We start from the raw sequence: 18780 nt of genomic DNA, 5'->3' as shown, positions 1-18780 counted from the left end.
ATTTTGCATGTTTGTTTCAGTGTTACAGGGGATGGGTGGGTCTAAAAAGAGTCACCAAAAATGTGTTAGGTAATTTACAGACAGCCCCGTAACTGTGAGCAAGTCACCCCTTAACCTTTTAAAATAATTAAATAGATTGAGCTGCTGGACCCTATCACTATAAAGCATGTTTCCTAATCCTTTAATCATTCCCAGGGCTCCTCTCCAAGGTACCAGCATCCTTCTTGAATTGTTGACAGTAGAACTGGACACAGTATTTCAGCAGCAGTAGCACCAGTGCCAAATATGTGGATCAGACTGGATACAATACCTTGTTCTGCATATTGGCCATGCTTATTCAGCAGGTCTATCTGGATTCTGCCCCTGCAGTTCTTCCTTTAAGCACCTGTGACCAGTGGCAACTATAGCGATCAGACAGCCTTCTAAACCAAGTCAGTGTTTAATGTTAACTGTAGGAATAAAAGCATTTAGAGGAGAGGATTTAAAACCAAAGTCTACACATGACCCTCTTACCTGGAGGTACGTGGGGATGGCCTAAACAGGTATGGCTTCTCCAGCCACCTCTGTGGGTCATAGAGTACGTCTACACCACAAAATAAGCCCAGTCAGGTTCAAGCCGAACCTCCTTCTGTCTACACACAGGGCTAACTCAGGGTTCGAGAACCCCATGGAGGTGGAGCGTCCATGCCTGCGTCAAGTCAGGACCCAGGGGTCAAGCCCTATTGCTTTGCAGTGTAGACAGCCCCTTGGGACTTAGGCTCCGGCAGTCTGCAAAAAGTATCCCACAATCCTCCGGGCTGACTTTCTTTGTCCTTTGGACAGTCAAGTTTTCCCAGACTATACCACAAACAAAGAGGTAGAGTGTCCACATTTGGGGAGTGTGCTAGGAAGTCTGAGATAGTCATGATTGGACTCTGGGCTGCATAATGCAGCATAGATGTTGGAGGCCCAGGATTCAACAATTCCAAACGTGGTAACACTTGTGATAACGCAGCCCCAACAGTGGGCTTCCTGACTCCAAATTGATTAGTGACTGACTAGTAATCTGGAGTTGCCAGCTTCCACACGGCAATCGTCACGCACTGCTCCACCGAGAGGGCAGCTCTCATTCTGGCATCCTTGCACTGCAGGGCAGGGGCGAGTGCCACACAGAGTTCCATGAAGTTCTTTCACATCTGAAAGTTCTGCAGCCATTGCTTGTCATCCCAGACCTGCCTAATGCTGCAATCCCGCCACTCAGTGCGTGCTTCACACACCCGAAAGCGGCGGTGCACCATACGCAGACGCTCCATGAATGCAAACAGTAATCCAGCATTGTTTGCATGGCATACAGCAGGTCAGGCACCTCGGATTCCTGTTCCAATTGGGAGCTCACGCTATACTGCGCGAGCAGCCACGATGTGTTCACAACACTGACCGCAACAGAGGACAGCATCCTTTCAGATGGAGGTGGTGGGCACAGGAAACACTTGAAAAATGCCACTAAATGCAGCTGGAAACTCATGGAATGATGGGGCAGAAATCACCACATCATGGGATGTTGAGCCTGCACCCATGATGTACTGGGATCCTCTCTGCCTTCCCACAATTCCTAGTGGCACAAGCTGGCAAGCTGCACAGTGGGAGAGCTGCTCAGAGTGCACTGCTCTTATTGTCGACGCTACAACACCAAGTGTGGACCCTCTTCGACAACACGAGTGCTGTGTGAACAGGCACAAGTGTTGTAATTATAGCGCTTTGTGATCATTGCTGTAACTTGCATCGAGAACACTAGTGTAGATGAGGCCTTATCTGGAGCCAGTGTCTCCTTCCAGCCCTCTATGCAGCCTGCTAATAAGATACATCAATATATTCAAACAGTAAATGTCCCAATAGCCAGGTTAATGAACAGTACACATTGCAGAGCAACCCCATCTATCACACTTCCCTACCTGATGTTCTTTATACATCTCAAGCTCACATCAACGCCTTTAGCCACAGCATTGCGCTGAGAGTTCATGTTAGAATCTACCTCCTCCCCTCTGCCCCCACCTCCTCATGTGGTGTTGCTGTCCTGTTTTGCTTGTAGAGGACCTTTGTATTCAGACGTTACACAATGTCCCTTCGTTAGGGTAGCGAGTGTGGACTGTGTGTCCAGCACTTCTGTGGGTATGGACATTGTGTCTGTGATCACTGCATAAGAAGAAGTAGGTGGAAAGTGATTATGTAACTTCTTTGGGCTGAATGGTTCTTCTGTGCAAACGCTTAGCAGTGGGAGGCAGTTAGTCATGTTCTCTCTGGGCTGCTATTGTATCTATAACAGACCATTTTCCTCATTAAACAAGTGAGCGGTTGCAGTACTTGGGATTATAGGTTCATATATATTTATTTTCAGTCCAAACATTATGGATATAGGTCAGATTGCTGGACTATGCCAAACTCAAATGGTTCCAAACTCTGCAAGAGAATCTCCCCCCCCCCCCACATATCAACTCCATTTCTTATTCTTATGCTGTTTGAATTGTCACTTAAAAAAAAAAGCAGAATGACAAATGCTAGCTGAAGTCATGGGGGGACAGAAGCCAGGAAGTCAGATGATAAAGAAGAGGAAAAAAGGGGGAAAGTCTTCAAGGGATGATTTTCAGAAGAGCACAGTAGCCAAAAGCTCCCACCAGTCTCATTGGGAGACAGTGGGTGCCAACCACTTAACAAAACCCACTATCCTTTGAAGACTTTTTTCCTTTTCCCTTTTGTTAGAAAGATGTCCCCAGAAATTTAAGTCAATGAAACTCTAGGATTAACAACCTTTTATGAACCTCAGCCAACCTTCAAACTCTCTCCCCCTCAACCACCTCCCTAAATCTAAAACCCAAATACTTCCTGTGTGGCTGATCGACACATGCCAGAGGGACAAGTGCTGCTTTATATCCAGCCACGCTGCATGCAGTAGGATCTCAGGAGTTCAATAAGCTACATTCAGCAGTAGCAGAAATAGACAAAGATGAAATGTTCTCAAACTTGCTAGTGCAGAGCACATTGAACAGGCTCAGAGTTATTGCCTAACGGTTCATTTGTGCACAGCTTGGGTAAAATAGGTTCAGGAGCATGCACAGGGACAGGTTTAATACTGGTTTTATTAGCAGCCTTCTCTTTCCTCCCAGAGCTCTTGCAACAGTCTATCCTCCAACAGCACTGTGAATGGTGTTCGATTACAAATGCATGGTGGCTTTAAAAAAGGGACAAACCTTTGCAATTTAAGGCCCAATCCAACTCCAGTGAAGTCAGTAGGAGCCTATTGACCTCCAGGGGCATTGGATCACGGCCAGAAGACTCACAGGTTGCTGTAAGCAGCCACATCAGTCAGTGTCATCATTCTCACTGGACATTTTCATACTCCATGGTTAATGCTCTAAGGCCCTGTCCACACGACAACTTTCAGCTGCAATTTTTTAGCCATAGGCCAACTGAGGGACAGAGGTGGCTGTGTGATTTCCACCTTGGAAAGCCAGCAGCACTGTGGCCAACTTTTCCATATCCCACAACTCCACCACAATTCATTCCAGAAACACTGGAATGAGGCTAGCCACTGATCGTTAACAACCTATCGAGTAGTCATACCCAGGCACTACTCATCTCAGTGCTGTTAGACAGGAATTTGTATCCGGGTTGCTCACATAATCCCTCCAGACCATGATAGATCAGATGGATCCAGCTCTCCACATTGTTTTCATTCCACCACAGAAGAATTTTAGAGGAATGCACTTCTACGTCTCAGGGCGTCTCAGACATATTGGCCAACTGGCCATCGACCAACTGCTTACACATAAATAGTGTCACAGTTAGGAAATATTACCACAGCCTTGCAGCATAAGTCATCTGTGGACAACATTTAGCTGTCCCAATTCTGCTCTTTCCTGGGGATACCGACTCTACAAAAGGTCACTGATGACACAATGGTGTGGGTATGAAGATGTGTCAATCAGCTCTGGTTTTTTATGGTGCTTTGTTACTTGATCCTGTGTTTCTCTTCATGTTAAGGTGCAGGCCAATTAAATTAAGTAAGATGGCACAGCTGATACTGAACATGGAGCAGGAGTGGAGCATCTACTGTCACAGTGGTAGAGTAGTCATCAGTAAATTAACTAGGCTGCTGCTGCAAGTCAATGGGGCAGAGGATGAGACACTCCCACTGATCTCCCAAAGGCTTTTCAGATGTGGACAGAGCAGACAGCCTGGCCTGCTAGCAATCCCTTCTGTATCTATTGAATTTATAATGTGCCCATTATTAGAGCATCTAGGCACCTTGTACTGTAATTCATAGAAGCATGCTTCACCCGGAAGACCATATACTCTAGATGGGGCTGAAATGCTCAGCACGTCGCAGGAGTGAGACTAGAGAGAGAGAACACAGGCTGTCATGTCCATTGGCATGCGTTTGGGGGTAACCACTATACTTGAGTGGTTCAGCCACGTTCCACTCAGAGGTGGCTGCATTTCAGTGCGGGATAAAACTCATTATACCCCTGAGAGGTAGACAAGTAATTTATTTTTTCCTGCAGACAAGTAGCTAGTTATAGGAAGAGCTAGATGATTTGGGGGAGAGTTAAAGTTTTACTTCCAGGAAAAGTGTCAAAGAAGGTTCATAGAGCAATTTTGCTTTGGTTTTCAAACCATTAAAAAAGTGGGTTTTGATTTGGTTTACTAATCTTGTCCCCCTCCCTCCCACAGGAAAAGGCAGAGCAGGGGAGGAAAGAGGGAGATAAAGTGGGAGGAACTTACAAGTTCCCCCTCACTGAGTTTCAAAGCCCAAGCAACATGTCTACACTGCTATTTTTAGCCCCACAAGAACAAAACACACCCCAAAAATCATAGGAAACCAAGATTGGTTTGTTTTTAAATGGAAAGCCTCCAAAAACCCTCTTGCCCTGCATTAAAGGGGGGAAAAAGAAAAAAAAAAAAGTGATAAAATCCTACTTTTCAGTCAAAAATTGCCATCTGGGTCTAGTCATAGGTACTGCAGCTCTGTGTAACTTTGGGTATGTCTACACTGCAAAGAAAAACCCAGCTCTGGAACCTGACAAGCGAGCAGGATCTTACAGCCCAGGCTCCAGCCCAAGAGGGAATGCCTACATTACTATTTTTAGTCTTGCAGCCGGAGCCCCAGTCAGTTACCCTGGGCCCTGAAACTTGGCACCACAAATTTTATTTTACAATCTAAACATAGCCCTAGGTAGGCTACATGACCACCTAGGGCTGTGCTCTTTCCAAACTAAGCAGACCCTGCATATGGCTAGAAGTGTATTACTATGTAACTAGTGAAATGCAGCCATCTCTGGGATGGAATGCAGCAGCTATTGCTATTGTGTAGAATAGCTGTGCACGATTTCCAAAGAGGGTACAAATAAAAATTCAATTCAACTGCAAAAGGAAGAGATAAGTAATTCCATTCTGCCTGCATTATGTCAGAATTCAGATGGGACCCAAAACTTAAGAACCCTTGTTCTTGCTACTAATGCCATGGGAATTTTAGGCTGGATTTGGTCTCCCATTGGGGGCCTAACAACCATAGGCTCCTTTGACAATCCCAGTCTTATAACCAGAAAGCAGGAAGGATTTCAGATTTCTTTTCTCTGAAGAGTGGCACCTGCAAAAAGCCCAGGACCCTCTAGCACCACACCAGGGCATTGAAGCAACACTCACTTGGAGGGAAGCGCTCCATCTAACACCCACTCCTGCAGCACCCGAGCTTCCTCTGAGCACCTCCAACCTAAGGACTGCCCTGGCCAGCACAGCTTAGCTTGAGAGATCCCAGCCTAAGGCAATATGGCTACAGCTCAAGGTGCTGTGTGGGATATGCAGTTATTTACCTGGCTGAAGTGAAGACAAGAGATCATCTACCTCCCTCACAGGGGTACAATAATGAATTACCAAGCTAATATTTAATGGGTGCAGCTAAATGCTATTTCCTCACATCTTTCCCCCAGCCTCCACCCCTTCTGCATTACCAGCTCATTTCTCCCTTACTTAGAGCACTCTCCAGATCTTGGCTGGCATTATTCCAGCTGCCTTGACAGAAGGCAGGTTCTCTCATTCCCAAATCATGCATTTCCTGGCACTGTCCCCACTGGAAACCTCCAGTTCTTGGGGGTAGCTGATAACATCTGGTAACCTTTTCTTGATTACTTCCCTCCGGCACTCTTCAGTCTGACACATTCCAAAATTGGCCTTCGCCTTCCTGGAAAGCATGACACTCAGGGTGAGTGACTCAAGCGTTGGCACGCAGTTCCAGCAGCCTGGGACATGAAGGCAGTGCCTTCCCCTCATGCAGCAGCTGTAACAGTAGGAAGTATTATTTCGCAAGGCTAGGTTCAGATATTTCCTAGAAAAGCAACAATGTCACATGTGTTGGTGTTCCCTTGTGAATTCAGTACAAGGAAATCCATATCCACCACATGTGGTTTAGAAATGGTAGGTGTTTTTAGACCCATGTCTGCATAATCTCTCGCCTGTGGTATGCAGTAAACATTCCACATCTTTAGGGGAAACTCCTACACAGCCCAGGCAAAGCAGGATTTTAAAAACCCAAAATAAGTGTAAAGACACCAGCAAGACCATTAATTTTACGTCTCATAGGGGAACATTGATTTCACCTGGCTATTTTGAGGACAGTCAAAAGGTGATGCAAGACTGACCCCCAGCAGATAACCCCAAATAACTGCAGAGGACTTGGTAACAACTGATATGCTCAACAGAGGAAGGAGGATCTTGTGTTTAAGGTACTGGCCTCAGCTCTGGAGATCAGGGGTCAGTTCTGAGAGTGACACACCTTGGGCAAGGCAAGTCAAGAGGGCTGGCTTTCCAAACGAGCTCAGAGTCACACTTTTAAAGAGAACTCTGCTCCCAGTGAGGCACCAAAAGAAGTTGCTGGATTTCAAGACAGCTCAGCCCAGGTGACGCGGAGCATTTTTTTTTTTTTTAAAGCTGGAGCACACGTACCAATGAAAGCCAGCGGGAGGCTGTGCACTTTGGGAAGCCTTGTTGCCCTAAATGTGCAGGCTGAGAACTCGCATCTCACCCCACACTTCTCTGTGCCTCAGTTCTCCCTTCCTTTCTCTTACTGTGTCCTCCTTGTTTATTTAGGGGCAGGCTCTGTCTTTCACTATGTATACACAGCACCTAGCAAAACTAGGATCCTGAGCTTGTGTGGGACAAGCCTTCACAACAAACACACCTGCAGCAGCAAGCCCCACAGCTTGGGTTTACAGACTCCAGCTCATGCTAATGTGCTAAAACAGACATATCTGCCTTCTGGCTTGGGCTGAAGGTCAGGCTATGAAACCCACCCCCCGGCCCCAGGCTTCAGAGCCAAGCCCCAGCCCAAGCCAGGACATCTACACAGCTATTTATGGTGCCTCCACACAAGCCCAAGTCTGTAGACCCAGGCTCAGACTTGCTGCTATGGCTTTTTGCTGTGTAGACATGCATCTAGGTGCAACTGCAATAGAAATAAATATTCCATATGCAGCTATACTGCCTCATGTCTGAGGTATTTCCCAAGCTTGCATATCTGACTTCTACTGCTTAAGTAAGGAAACAATTTGGTTTACCTTTAAGAAGTTAATTCAAGTGTAATTAAACTCCTGAAGAGCATGTACACAACAAAAGCACCATGTAATACAGCATCCATCTGTATGAGGGAGGGGTCATGTTGAGAAACATAATTTAAGGGGAGGAAAAAGCCATGAGATCAATTATATTGATCTCTGTCAGATCTTGATGGAAAGAGATGGTTAGACCGCTAGGTGTTGACTTGAAACTGGTTATTAAAATAAGGCAGAAGGAACATGATCTTTAGATAAAAGATTACTGCTTGCTGGTTTCCAGTACTGGGTTTCTTAGGTAACTGGACCTCTGCCAAACCATCTGGCTCTTCTGAGTTTCAGTCTAACTAAGAGAACCCCACAAAAGCTGTAAGAAACTGCTACTGTCCGAATGTGCAGGAAATGTAAGACACTTGTGAAATGTGCTAATCAGAAGAGGTTTTAGAAAGGTTTGGGAGTACAAGATGGGTGCATTAAAAAAAACAAAAAACCCCACACAACTCACCCCTCCCCCCCCCCAACAAACAAACAAAAAAAACAAAAACCCTCCTCATTTGCTTAAAAAATGAAGGGGGAAAAAAATATCACCGCAGGAAGAATATCCCTAAATGTGAAGGGCATATCAAAGCAGGCCCAGATCCTCCAATGTCTTTAGATGCCTACCTCCAATCGATTCAATGCTGTAGCTCTAGCGGTCCAACCATCCCAGGGAAACTAATAATATTTTAATACTTCTCAAAATTAAAAGCTAGTTTAGGTTGATAATTCCTCTATTCTGCCCCACTTTAGGTCCTGCCAATCTACCTCAATCCTGGTTATAGGAGACTCTGTCAAGAGGATAGCTCATTCTTCTGCTTCTCTGCTGAAACTGAGAAAGGCCAATTAATACCAAATATGATGGCAGTTTCTCAGATGTAGACACTTGTCTACAATGGGAATTGCTCCAATATCACATCACAACTCTTTGTTCACTACTACATTGGTCTTGATCTGAATTGGCAACATATGGGTTAAAAGTTGCATAGTTCATTACTACTCTGTGAGCCCTCCTCCCCCACCCAGTCTCCCTTTCCCGCTGTCTAAATCAATTTATCTTGCATTTAGTCCAAGAAACTAAAGTAAACTGAAAAGGCAGGAGGATTATTAGAGTGGGCACTAGGCATGTAATTATATCTGTTCTTGGCATCTATCCATTCCAATTGGGGCTGGGACTTACAGGGAGAGTCTGACATGGCAAGTCTATGTAGTACTTTCATCTGCAGCGGGTTTGGTAGTGAAAGGGGTCATTAGGTTCCACAGGGGGAATCCTCTAATCAGTGGGCAAAAGGCAGGTAGGAATGGCTCAGAAAATTCCTAGCACTCAGGTGCCAGATGGGTTTCTCCAAAGATCAGTCCAGCCAAGTATTTGTCATGAGTGTTTACACTAGCAGGGTCTCTTTAAAGCTGGTTCTACTCTTTGGTAGTCAAGTATTGGTACGAGAGAGATTTATCCCTGGACACACACACACACACACACACACACACACACCTCCCCCCCCCCCCCCCCCGCTCCCCACGGTTTCAGAACTTCATTCCAGCTCCCTTGTAAACTGTTCATATGTGATGGCATCCAAGCACCCAGGCTTACTGAATTCACCTGTAGTGTCCCTTGTGGGCAATGACAGGCCACCAAGACATGCCCAGGACCTCCAAGTGTCACCATCCACTGCCATGCCAGCACTTAAATACGACAAAGTGTCTTCAGACTGGAGGGACGGCAGATCTTGTTTTTCAGATAAGGCAACTAAGGATCTTTTTGCCTCTCCCTGGGGCTGAGCAGGGGTGTTAGAAGCCCCGTGGCAGTTTATGAAGAGAGATGTAAAACCAGTTCTCGGTCTACTGTTCTGTAAGAAGAAATATGTTCCGACGTCCATGTTCCGATGTATGGGCTGAAATTCCCTCCTGAGCAGAGGGACTGCACAATGTCTGCCACTAAAATCCTGTTGTAAGGGCTTAAGAGGTCTACAGGCCCCATATGGGCTCTGTCCACTGGGGACATTTCACCATATATGTATAAACTATACAGGGGTATACAGCCCCATAGACAGGGCATTGGATTGAGAATTAGGAGACCTGGGTTCTAATCCCTAGTCCTTGGGAAAGGCACTTTCCCTCTCTGTGCCTCCAGTTCCTTTGAGCCTTGTCTATTTAGAGTTCAGTTCTTTGGAGCAGGAACTGTCTATTGCTGTGCTGTACAGTATCCTACACAACCAAGCCTGCATCTTGGTGGAGGTCACTAGGTGTTACCTTATTACTACTGAATACTTGAGAAGCACAATGGCTACTGTGTCCCGAGTAGCTAAGTCATAATGCTACGTGATGGCAGTCTTCATGCCCAAGCTCTTGTATTCCACATTCATTGAACAGGTGGTTCTTTTTTTTGGAGCTTTCCTTTCCATTCACCTCGTGAAACGCTTTAACATAAAACTGGGTAGCCACCTTTGACAGGCTTGGTTATACAAACATCCCTGCCCCTAGTCTCACTTCATAGTCCTTCTGCTTTTCTTCCTTCTCACAGGAGACAAGGAATTATCTTCTGAAGTGATAATTGTTTCAGGCAGCAAGCACACCTCCCTGCAGGCCAACAGTCACTGGCACTGTGCGTGACAGGGAACTGCAGATTGCAAAGGCAAGATTAACAGAGCATTTCCGAAGATAAGCCCGCTAATCTGCGATAATGGGCCTCATTCCTCCATGGTGATCAGACGAGGCAGCCGGTAATGGGTGGCACGCTACGTGCCCCACCTAGATAACAGCGTGATAGCATTACATATCAACCCTCTCTTGGGCTGGATTGCCACATCATGGCCTCTCATCTTTCTGATTTCAGCTAAAGCTCACTCTCTAGCCATCGGATCTATGGTTACTGAGCGTGTCTGATGGAAAACAAAGATGAAAGTCTGAGGCAGTAAACACCAGTGAATTGGCTAGTAGCCATGTCTCATCTGGGATAGTGCCCAGATGGCACAAGAGAACACAAGTAGTGCATCCATGTGCATCGTCTCCTAAAATTACATTCCTAACAACCATCCCATAATTACTTTGGGGTATGCAATGTGGTTTTACTTGGAAATGGTAGTTATAGATGTCATTATACTGCCTCTATGCTCTTCTATTCTTAGTTTCCTGGAAATACTGCCTTCCATACAAGAAAAGTTTGAAAAGGGTTTTCATTCTGTGAGTGGGGTGTTGACAAAATAAAATGATACATGGTATAACTGATGCAGAAGCAATGAAATCTGATGTAACGCACTTAACATAGGGCCAGACCCCTCCAGCTGGTGTGACTCGATGTCACTCCAGGTCACATTCACCACTGGAGTAGTGTAAATTCAAAGCTCCATCTGCGGATCTGGCCCCTACAATTTAAGAGACAATGGCCAAGATTTTCCAAACATGACTAGTGACTTTTAGTGTTTCCATTTTTTGGGTGTCCAACTTGACACACGTGGAAGGCACTCAACACTCTTCAAAGAGAACGAATCCCTTTAGGACTGGTCATGTGAGTGAAGCATTTCCAGGCTGGCCCTAAATGATTAGATAGTTTAAAGGAAGCCTCTCTAATGACAGAATATGGAAGAAAAGTTCACCCCCCCAACCCCAAGTCTATAGTGTAGAGTGCTGTTTGGTATGTGCCCTACTATCTGTGATTTAAAACGCACACAAAAAAACAGACCTACCCAAGTATCTGAATCCATTTCCTTGTAGCTAATCTCAGTTAGAGGCTGCAGGCCTGTTTCTCACAGAATATTTTATTTTCAATCAGAAAATGCTGATTCATCATAACCATAATCAAAACTGATATATGTCAGGAAAGTTTTAGGTCCAGGTTGGAACTTCCGACCAAAACCAGAGAGAGACATCCAAATTTAGCCAATAGCTTGGCAGGTAGGGCACTCACAGGGGATGTGGAAGACCCAGGTTCAAATTCCTGCTTTGAATCAGGAAAGCCTGAGCCTCCATACACCCTAGGGGAGGCCCCGACCACAGGGCTATTGGCTACACTGCGGTATCATGCCTTCTCCCTCTCCTCAGAAAAGAGTTTCAAAATTCTCAGTTTCATCCTATTGCGTAAAAAGACTTTTTGAAGTACCTGTAATTCCAGTGGAAGACAACAGGAATGGCAAGTGCTCAGCATATCTGGAAATTAGGCTCCCTATGTCCCTGCCAAGAGTATTGGTTCTCTTTTAGTTCCAGTGGTAGAGGCTAATGTTTCTGAAGCAGCAGTCCTTATGAGTTCTACTCCCCATGCTACATACAGGCTATTGCCATCACTAGGAATCATTGGCTAAGACGTGGTCATGGGCTGTTTCATTTACCGCTTTTTACTGTAAGGCAAGAAGGGAGCTGGTTTCTGTCTCCCATAAGGGACAGGCAGGTCAAAGGGATTTATATAAAAGCCAGCTAAGATGGCACATCAAATCCAGAGATAGGAGATGTAACTATCATGTAGTGCAACCGCATGCTCCAGAATGAAGCTTTCCCCTGAACAACACACCTCTCAATGGTCCCTCATTTTCTGATCCAAATTTACTTCGGTTTCCCACAAACTTGCTATTATCTCCATTTTCTTGCTGTGAATTATAGGCACGAGAGATGCCTAACAAGGCTGAGGTTGCGGCACGCTGTTTCTGCTAAAAGAATGCCAAGTGGGTAAGCTTCCTAGAATCAGAGGATGCTGGAACCTCTGATGCTATTTTAGGGGAGTTGAAGAGCTGACCTACACCCCTAAAACTGTCTCTTCCAGTCATTCAACCCTATGTTTTTAAATTAATCTTCCTGTAACAAAATCCACAAACAAAAGGCAGCCATGTTCCTCTAGTTCTCAGAAGCCCATGCTACAGCTTCTGAATTTGCTAATGATCCTCTCACCCAAGGCTTAGACTGGTATCAGTGGGTGCCCTCTCTCCATGACATGCAGGCAATATTTAGCCTTCATTAGAATGATCCCTCTGCCCCTTTCCCCACAGGACTAGACTGAGTTTAGACACATCTCTGAGGGAGGAGCCACATTTAAGCAGCACCATCCCAGAAAGATTAATCTGTTGCCAGTCTACATCAACAGAAAGTTAGGACACCCATCCCCCCAAAGTCTGCTCAGCTGCACTGGCCAGGGATGGGATGGAACCAAAGCAGTCTTTTCCCCATCCCTCTCTGCCTACTCTCCACCCACCCACCTCCTTCTGCATCTGGACCCAAGGTCTGGGTGGCCCCTGGAGGGATTTAAGAGGTGGTCTTTTCACTTCCCCCCACTCTGTGGGCATAAAGGCCCGAGTCTCCATCCAGCCCATATTCTTTGTATGTTTTTCCACCCAATTGTTTCCACTGGGTAGTGAGATAGCAGGAGAGGGGAACAATCTTCCCTAAGCAGAATGGAAATCCAATAACATTCTAGTGCCAGTGAAGTTTTGTAACCCACTGTGTTCAAGTAGGCTTGAAGTTGGGGCAGGCATTACTTTTGCCTAAGTCTGAAACAGAATATTAAAGCCTTATGCTTGAATGGAGACACACTGACTTAACTCAGGTATAAGGACCCACTCACATGGACCTTCATGAAGGACTGGAGCTCAAGTCTGATCATCTCTCTCCATGAGCTGATGCTCTCTTGATTATTTCTCGTCCCTCTCATTTGGAGTCACTCCTCTTCCCCAGAGACTCGCAGGCATGGCACTGCATGTGCTCTTTCTATCAGAGTACTGATGACTCAGTCATTACATCTATGACATATTTCCCCATCAAAGCAGTCATACCAAACAAAAACATTCACAGCTGTCTAACTTAGGCTGCAGAGGCCTGGATTTAGGAAAAGAGATGGCAACGGTCGCAAAGCAGTGCTAGCTAATGGGAAGATAGTCTCAAAAATTCAACAGCTCACAAGCCAATACTTTTCAGTGTATAATATTTTTTTAGAGTAGACAAAACAGTGTCCAGATCTAATGTGTGCACACTATGACAGAAAACCTCTACAGGGGACATGCTCCCAAACTTTGTATGCATGGAACTCCCATTAGATACAGCAAAAAGTACCAGTGAAAGCGTGATTTGGCCTGCTCCAAAAAACCCACTTCAGTCAGTGTCAAGACTCCCATGGGCTTTAGATCAGCCCCATAGGGCTTACTAGAGTCTATGGACACAATTCACCAAAGTTCATGTTCAAGTGCCTTGCAGAATCAAAGCCTAACTCAAACACCTAGAACCTGATCTAACTCCCATGAACATTTACAGGAGTTTTTTCAGTGACTTGAGTGGAAGTTGGCATTTTGGAAGATTCCAGATAGAAACTTTGTATAAACTTTGAACAGCTAAACTCTAATGTTCAGTTTCATTCAGTTACATTTTTTTACACTACTGTTAATTCTAAGAGATTATAGACAACCAAACAAATCCCACAGTTACAGAATCAGTTATATATGAAAAGGTTTTTAAATCTCTCAAGTGTAGTTCAGTTTTTGCAATTTGAAATGTTATTGTATTATAGTAGCATCTTCAGCATGAAGACAAGATCAGGGCCCCATTGTGTTAAACACAGGGTATACTGAGAGAGATTGTAAATTCTTTCAGGCAGTTACTATCTAAAGATCAACAAGGGGTAGGAGGGAAGGTGTGTTAATATACCTCCCTTTAAATAAATAGTTTTGGGTTTTTTTTCCAGATTACAAATGCAGCTGATCACAGCAGTCTGTCAATTCCATCACCACAGCAATATCTAGGTATGTTTTGGCCCAGCTCCTCCTCCACACATTAATTCTGAACACAAAATGCTGTCTGTCGTGTCTTCTGGCACAGTCCTTCCCTTCCATTTTATAGTAATGCATCATTTTTTCCCCTACCATTCCTCAATAGGAAATTTTGTACTTTCCAGTTTCTGGTAATACATTTTCCAGCCCAGACCAGTAGACTTTGTATCCAGTCCAGATAATACATATGGGGAGAAAGTAATCGTTTTATTAAAAACAACTCAACTTCAGTCTCATTTTGTCTATACATTTCACTATGTGCTAAATTGCAGTGCAGGTCAAAAAAATGGATGCGAAGGGAATTGAAATTTCCAGAGTTGTTTCCAGTTTGACAAGCCCTGTAAAGACCCATTTTTCATTTTTGAAGGTTGGTTGTGAAATTTGTATTGAAAATCTAATGGAAACACTTCAAGACGACAGAGGTTTCAGTTAGTGAACTTTCTTTTTATAACTGATTTGATAAAAAAAAAAAAAAGAGGCAGCAAAAAAAGTTACGCAAAAAAAGTAATTTTTTCTGGAGTTGTTTTCAAACAGACCATTTTTTTTTTTTAACAGTACATTTCAAACTGCAGTCCCCCTATTTGAGGGGGCATGCAACTCCACCACCCCAGAAGCAGCCCAGGAGGATTGTGCCTTGGACAGGCCTACAGTCTCCTCCTTACTGCCCCTAGCTCTTGGAGGCCTGTGTGGGAATGGTAACGGTCACTGAGATTGTACTAGATTGCCCTACGCTGGCGTTGCTCAGGTACACTGGCCAACACATGGGGTGGCTGCTCCCTTCCTGTGTAGTTGCAAGAATACAGCACTTACTTGGTCCTAGGCCTACAGGGGTGTCTATGGATGCAAGACGCCCTTCCACCTTTCACAGCCTTGCATGGGCACAGAGGCCAAGGACAGCCCAGCCTTGTGTCTCTCCATTAGTGTCTTATTTTGAGGCAATCTAAAGCTGTGAAGTGCAATTCCCCTGAGAAGTATCACATGCCCTGCATCCTTCTGAGTGCCTGACTAGACAGAGTTAGTGAAGGGCAAGCTGGGCCATAAGTCTACAGCACACTAATGTGCGTGCACTGATTAGCAGGGTCCACCCAGCCGCCACACACAAATGTGTATTAGGGAACTATAAGTGCATAGAAGCCAGGGCCACATGATGAATGATTGTGCAGCAGGCTAGTCCGTTGTAGGTCTATACCCTGGATTGCCTTGCACAAACTCTCCAGCTAGACAAGCCCTGAGTGGATGCTGCATTTTACTCCTTCAAAAGTTATACAGATTGCTAGCCAGATTTGTTGTGAGTTAGTCCAGATTTGGACTGCAAGTAGGTGGCTTTGCATCTTCTCCAATGAGTTTCACTCTAGGGCTAGTTGATCCTCCAAGGGCATAAGTGAGGAACTTGGCTTCTGGGCAGGTTTGTCTTCTAGCCTGTAGATGGCAAGAGACTGCTGCCAGGGGACTCTAGATGGGCTTTGAAGGGAAAGAGTCTGTGCCAGGAATATCAGATGGGAATACTGATTTAGCTAATATTTTAGCAGTTAGAGCCCAAATCCTTGAACCCCCTTCTACCTCATTGGCATGGCATCAGCCAATCACTTCATCCAATGGCCAGCGTTTAGTGGGTCAGGCCCTGAGATAGCAGACACTCATGGGGGAAAAGGATCTCAGGAATAAAGACAAATGGTCAGGCTGCTTTGTGTTACAGGATGGAAAAAACAGCTTCCCACCTGACTGGGAAAATCAGAGATTTCTTTTCTTTCTTTTTTTTTGGGGGGGACAAAAAAAAGTCAATGTCTCAAATATTTTTATGAATGGAAAACAAATCCAAAAAAATTTGAATTGGGGTGATCAAATCATTGTTTCAATTCCAAACTTTAAAAGAAAATAAATAAATAAATAAAAAAAAAAAAAAAAAAAAATAAAAAAAAAAAACACACTTTAGATTAGGTTAAATTTCAAAACAAGAATTTTGAATAAAAAACTAGAACTTTTTCCTTTAGTAAAACATCAGAATGAGACACTGGATTTCAAAATGAGAAATTTCTCAAAACTACTCCTTTCCTGCAGAGCGTTCTCTTTGAGAAGTCAGAAAATGCCAGTCAGAAAGTTCCTGACCAGTTCTAGTTGGTGTCTGTATGCCAGGGTGTTCATCCCCACAACCAGACTGCAGCGCAGTATTTCTTGGATTTCCACTAATGGCATCTTCTCCCCCTAAAACTCTGGGTACACGGCCAGCTACTGGAAGTGTTAGTTTCTGATCCTCAGTAGGGGGCAGATTGGCCAGAATAAGCAGGCTGTGTATTTTATTAGCACCATACGGATAACAAAAACAGTGAAGTTAGTCAGATCCATGACACTCCGCCAAAATAATTACTCCTCTGCTACACATCTTCAGACTCCATGCTGTGGTTTGAACAGAAGCCCTTAGCTATTATGATTAAATGCCTATGGGACTGGCCAAGGAATTTAAAGAACTCAGGGAAAAACAAGTTAAATACTGTTTTCATGTAATGGAAGGGCATTATTCAAGCCCTGAGGTTGCATACTGAATGACCTGATGTCAAAAATCTTTCCTCTCTTCCTGTTCATTTGCCTGAAATGCCCTTTTAGAAACATGACCACATTACTGCAAATGTCACTACAGTCTTTTACTAAAGAGACGACAGAATGGTCATGCGATATTCCTTGTGCCATCGCTGCCAATTGAGGGTATTTTAGTTTGTAAATACAGCTGATCTGTAACTATTCCCTACACAAATCAGTGGTACTATAAAACGTATTTCTATAGCACTGCTAGTTTACATTGCTCTTTACAAACCTAGACTCATGCACTGCATAAAGAAGCTTGGGACATAAACTAAACCCAATATTGCCACTCTCATATTCAATAGTTGTGGCTCCAATTCAATAGTTGTGGCTTCTTCAGGCCCCCCAAAACCATGACATTTAAGAAAAATTGCAGTTTACTTGCCTTTTGGCTTCTGTGAACCATTACAACATGCACAGGCCACATCTTCAAGCTTCTCTAGAATCCTGAGCATTAGGCACATTTTTAAAATGAAAAACAGAGATTCTCACCTAGTCACCTGACTCCAGGAGCTGAAACTTAAAAAAAAAAAAAAAAATAAATCACAAGAGTTGGCAACAATGCAGATCAGAAGAAGATCACTGATCAGAAAGAAGGGGGATGACTAGAGGGGGAACTGGCAGTTGAGCCCAGGGAGAGTGTTCAAGTTGTGGGAGCTCAATGCATGAAGAAACATATGGGGCAAAAAGGGGGGGGGGGAGAGAAGGGCCAGATTTCCCCACTGGTGTAAATCAGTTCAGCATCAGTGACTTCAGAGATGCTGCGGCAGTTTCTACAGTCTAAGAGTCTGGCCCAGAGACTGGCAAAGCAAGAGGAGTGGGGATAGAAGGAAAGGGAGTCAATGGAATGAGTCCAGAGATGTTGTGGGGGCAGGAATGTGCCTGGCCTTGCAGGTGAGGTTGAGGAGCTAGAATCTGAAGCTGGAAGAAACCAGAAACCAGTTCAGGGATTGTTACCTTACCACTGAGCTAGCTATGGCATCCCCAGAGATGCAATTGTCATGTCCCTGACATTAAACACTGGCAACAACCAAGTGAACAGACCAAGGTCGGATCAGGCTGACTGGAAAGTAGAAGGCTGGGACTTCACATTACAAACCAGAACACTAGCAGCAGCTGGACTGGGAGCAGAAGAAAGGCAAGCAATTTTTTAAACTGAGCTATCAACAACTACAATCAAAAATGCCAGAACAACCTTAACACTGAGATAAGATTATTAAGGACAAAGCAAACCCACAGAATTTGGGAAATATAGAATAAGGCCATAAACCTACCTCCGTTAAGCAGCTCCTCATCCCCATAGCACCCCAAGTGTTAGAGTGTGGCATTGCAGAATCGTCACCTCAGTGCCCCCTTTTGCTGGCTGATGTGGTTCTATCACAGTACTCTTCTAGTTGAGTTGGTCCCCTGGCCAGGTCACACACACTCAGCCCTCTTCCAGGGCAACAGAAGTCCAATTAAACAGCCAAACACCCCCCACCAAATCATGCTTCTGCCCCTCTTGGGCCTGGCAGGTTTCCCACTGCCTCCCCACCCTGAGGACTCAAGCAGCTTCTTCCAGTGGCCTCCCTATTTCTTATAGGCCCTCTCTCAGAACTTCCCCCCAGGAGCCTAAGCTACTGCATATAGTTGGTTCCTCTGCTAGCTTCCTTCTGATGCTGCTCTCTTAAGTCTTTATCATGAGGCTCAAGTGTTCACCCTCCTAACAGCTGACCCCTCATTCTACTCCCTCAGGATGAGATGCAGTTAATTACAGCACAGGTGGGGCTGATTGAAGAGGACCGAGCTACCCTCAGGCCTCCTCAGGAATAAAGGAGCAGGCCACCCTCTTACAATCCAATCTTACG

General features: G+C 44.8%; 1 long non-coding RNA gene across 1 annotated transcript in view; it reads right to left on the bottom strand.

Annotated features, from left to right (window-relative positions):
• Positions 1–18519, bottom strand: part of LOC137166392 (uncharacterized) — a 97413-nt gene extending 78894 nt beyond the window's left edge. The window contains exon 1 of the long non-coding RNA XR_010923683.1: positions 18208–18519. This is a non-coding gene — a long non-coding RNA (uncharacterized lncRNA). The remainder of the gene's footprint in view (positions 1–18207) is intronic.
• Between the last annotated feature and the right edge of the window lie 261 nt (positions 18520–18780).

The sequence above is a fragment of the Emydura macquarii genome, unplaced genomic scaffold (assembly GCF_026122565.2).
Source record: "Emydura macquarii macquarii isolate MOO-44397 ecotype Brisbane River unplaced genomic scaffold, CSIRO-AGI_Emac_v2 contig_2846, whole genome shotgun sequence".
In the NCBI taxonomy this organism is placed as follows: Eukaryota; Metazoa; Chordata; order Testudines; family Chelidae; genus Emydura; species Emydura macquarii.
The sequence above is the reverse complement of the archived record's forward strand: the minus strand, read 5'-3'. Positions and strand labels throughout refer to the sequence as shown.